The sequence below is a fragment of the Chiloscyllium plagiosum genome, unplaced genomic scaffold (assembly GCF_004010195.1).
Source record: "Chiloscyllium plagiosum isolate BGI_BamShark_2017 unplaced genomic scaffold, ASM401019v2 scaf_7626, whole genome shotgun sequence".
Taxonomy (NCBI): domain Eukaryota; kingdom Metazoa; phylum Chordata; class Chondrichthyes; order Orectolobiformes; family Hemiscylliidae; genus Chiloscyllium; species Chiloscyllium plagiosum.
Genome location: NW_025213766.1, coordinates 18,390 through 22,449, shown reverse-complemented (window position 1 = coordinate 22,449; position 4,060 = coordinate 18,390). Strand labels below are relative to the sequence as shown.

General features: G+C 43.2%; 1 long non-coding RNA gene across 1 annotated transcript; it reads right to left on the bottom strand.

Moving 5' to 3' along the window:
- Positions 1-7: 7 nt before the first annotated feature.
- On the bottom strand, positions 8-3,739 carry LOC122547713. Its single transcript, XR_006311072.1, has 3 exons — positions 3,699-3,739; positions 2,256-2,333; positions 8-37 (listed from the first exon to the last, which is right to left on the bottom strand). It is a non-coding gene; the product is annotated as an uncharacterized LOC122547713 (long non-coding RNA).
- Between the last annotated feature and the right edge of the window lie 321 nt (positions 3,740-4,060).

The following is a 4,060-nucleotide window of genomic DNA, read 5'->3' as shown; positions in this document are numbered from 1 at the left end:
AGCAATAAATGCTGGCCGAGCCAGTGACAGCCTCATCCTGTGAATGAATAAAGAAAACAGGTCAGGTTTTGTTCCTTCTCTAGTAGGTACATCCTACAAACTGAATCTGAAATGTTCTCGTACACACTGAACAAATACCTTTCCATCCAAGCCCTTAACACTACAGCACTCCGAGGCCATATTGGTAAAGTTAAAACTCCTTATCATTGCATCCATATTATTCTTACAGATAACTGAGGTCTCCTGGTAAAATTGTGTCTCAATTCCCCGCTGACTATTGGGAGAGAGTCTATAATACAATCCCATTAAGATGGTCATCCCTTTCTTATTTCTCAGTCCCACCCAAGTAACTTGCCTGGATGTACTCCCAGGAATATCCTCCCGAAGCCCAGCTGTAATGTTATCCCTAATCAAAGACGCCACTCCCCCTGTACTGTTGCCCCCTTTCTATCGCATCTACACCCTGGAATATTAAGCTGCTAGTCCTATCCAATTACAGTGATGCCTCTGTAATTGCTATAATATCCCAGTGCCATGTTCAAAACCATACCCTGAGACCATCTGCCTGACCTGTCAGGCAACTTGCACTGAAATAAATTCAGTGTAACTGGTCCGTCCCGCTTTATTCTGTGGCTTGCTCTTGCCTGCCTTGACAGTCTAATCTGAACAGTACCAGCCTCGACATACCTCTTTTCTCACTATCTCTTTAGATTTATCCCAACTCCCTCACTGGTTTAATGCCTCCCGAGTGGAACTAGCAAATCTCCCTACTCATCAGGACCCCATGCTTTCCCCTTCCTATGCCATTGGTACCAATGTACAATGTCCTCCCACTGGCTATTCTCCCCTTTGAGAATATTCTGCACCCTCTCCGAGGCATCCTTGACCCTAGCATCAGGGAGGCACCACCCATTCTGATGTCTCACTGTCAGCTGCAGAAATGGCAGACTGTGCCCCTGACTAGAGAGTCCCCTAACACCATCCTTTGCGTGGAACTGGGTATACCTTACATTATGTTAGAGCCAGTCTCAGTCGCAGTAACTTGGCAGTCAGTGCTATATTCCCCTGAAAGTCTATTACCCCCTACATTTTCCAAAACAGTACACTTGTTTGAGCTGGGGATAACCACTGGATATTCCTGCAGTACTTGCCTACCCCTCCTAGTTTTCCTAGAGGTAACCCATCTACCTGACTGTATCTGCAGTATCCTGCAATCCTGAGTCTGCCACCTATCACACCCCCCGGCTCCTGTCAATTCCTCACTGCCTTTAATCACTCCTTCACCAATCCATGTGATCTGATAGGATTTGCAAACACACTTCCTGCAGACACAATCATCAGGATCATTGAAACTCTCTCTAACCTCCAACATCCGACAGGAACAGCACACTACTCTACAACAGGCCATCTCTCCGCCTTAACAATCAACAGACTAAGACAAAGGCACAGTGTTACTGCTCGAAAAATACTGCCCGAGAATAACTTAATGCTTATGCTTTATATTTTAAACATTTAAACAACAGACCGAAAGACATAAAAAAGAAACCCTCACCTTTCTCACTATTAATATAATAAAACCGTCTAAAATTGATGTTTCAAGAGACTGAAACCCACTGAGCTGATCCGGCTGTGAGCAGCTCAGAGAGCGAGGTCTCTCTGAGGGCAGCTGTGAAATGTCACTGTTTGTTTCTCTTTTCTCCAAGCTGCATTTCCGAGTGGTTTATACCTTCACAACCAGTCAGCTGGGAGAGGTCACTGCTCGGTTTGATTCACTGGAGGTTGCCTTTGCTGCCCAGACCAGTATTTATTGGCCACCTTTATGTGTCTTGGAGAAAGTGGTGGTTAACCGCCTCCCTGAAATGTTGCAGTCCATGTACACCACAGTGATGTTTGGACAACAATCCCCCTCTAGACCCACATCCCTCTCTGTCTCTGTAATCCCCCCCCCGGCTTCAGAAATTGCATGTGTGTAATTTTACATCAAATTGTACACGGAGAATGATGGAGCTTTTTTAAAAATAATACATTGCTAAAAACGGAGGCAATGGCCAGATGATATTCTTGCTAGACGAGTAATATGAGCAATGTTCCGAGGATTAGGGTTAGATGGTAGCATCATGGCTGATGGTGGCATCAGATATCAGTAAATTCTCCAATGAAAAGGCTCATGATGACCATGAAACTATTGTCGACTGTTAGGAAAAAACCCATCTGGTTCACTAATGCCCTTTAGGGAAGGAAACTGTCTTCCTCACCCGGTCTGGCCAACATGTGACTCCAGACCCACAGCAATGTGGTTAACTCCCAACTGCCCTCAGGGTAAACATCCACATCTGAGTGAATAAACAAAAAGAGATTTATATTTAAATCGCAGAGAAAAGCTTTTTTAAAAACAAAATTGTGTTTTCAAACTTTAAAAAAAATCACCTTGGTCGGATGGCACTATAGACGCTGTAATAATCAGGGAGAACATAAGGAACAAATATACAGAGAGATCTCCGATATACAGTCACAACAATAAGGTTATAGTAGTAGGTGATTACGATAGTATGAAAGGTTTGGTTGGTAAAGAATAGGTTAAATGAGTTCAAGAAATGTTCTTTAAAAATATTTAAATGTTCCTATCAGGAAGCAAGCAACACCTGACCTTTTCTTGTCTGATCAGACAGGGCAAGTGACGGAAGTGATAGGACGGGAACGGTTTGGGTGAGATGTAATTGTAGGCACTATGGAGAAATAGTTGTGTAATCGATAACTACAGGTGAGCTGCCTGATGACTGGAGAGTGGCTAATGTTGTACCTTTGTTAAAGAAGGGTATAAGGAGCAGCCTAGGAACTGTAGACCTCAGTGGTGGGTAAGCCGTTGGAGGCGATTCGGAAGGATAGGATTTGCATGTATTTGGAGAGTTAAGGAATGATTAGGGACACTCAACATGGTTACTTAACAGGGTGTCTCACAGACTTGATTGAGATTTTTAAGGGATTCACCAAGAAGATCGATGAGGGCAGAGTGGCAGACATTGTTTAGGAATGATTAGGGACACTCAACATGGTTACTTAACAGGGTGTCCTCACAGATTGATGGAGATTTTTAAGGTAGTCACCAAGAAGATCGATGAAGGCAGAGTGGCAGACATTGTTTATTTGGACTTTAGTAAAGCCTTTAAAAAGGTTGTGTAGGGGAGACGAAGTTGTAAATTTCGATCCCATGGGATTCAGCAAGAGTTTGCCAAGTGGATACAAAATTAGCTTAACAATAGGAGACAGTAATAGTGGAGGGTTGTTTTTCACACTGGAGGCCCGTGACCAGCAGTGTTCTCCAGGAATCGGTGCTGGGTCCATTTTTGTTTGTCATGTGTGTAGATGGTTTGAATTAGAATATACAAAGCATGGTTTGTTTGTGGGTAACATCAAAAACTGTTAATGTAGACAGTAACAAAAGCTTATCCACGAATACAGAGGGATCCGGAACAATTGGGTGAATGGGCTGAAATGTGGCAGATGGAATTTAATTTGAATAAATGTAAGATATTATATTTTAATAAAACAAACATCTCTTTTAGCCTCATTAATTAATTACACTAATTAAAAGTAAGGCCTTGAGTAGTGATGTGGAACAAAGAGACCGAGGGGTTCAGGTCTTTGCAGTTTGTGTCACATGTAGACAGGGTGGTTAAGTGGGTGTTTAGCACGCTTACCTTCATTGCTCAGACCTTTAGGTATAGGAGTTGGGACACTGTCATGAGGTTATACATGATGTTGGTGAGGCCTCTTCACTGTGTTCAGTTCTGGTCCCCCTGTTGGAGGAAGGATGTTATTAAATTGGAGAAGGTTCAGAAGATGTTTCCCAGGATGTTGCCATGAACGGAGGGATTGTTTTAGAAGGTGAGGATGGATAGGCTGGGATGTCTGTCACTGGAGAGCAGGAGGTTGAGGGGTGACCTTATTAGAAGTTTATAAAATCATGGAGTGTGTAGACAAGATGAATGGCTGATGGGAGGGGGATTCAAGGCACCGGTGCATACAGTTTGAGAAGAGATGACAAAGATTTTAAAAAGAC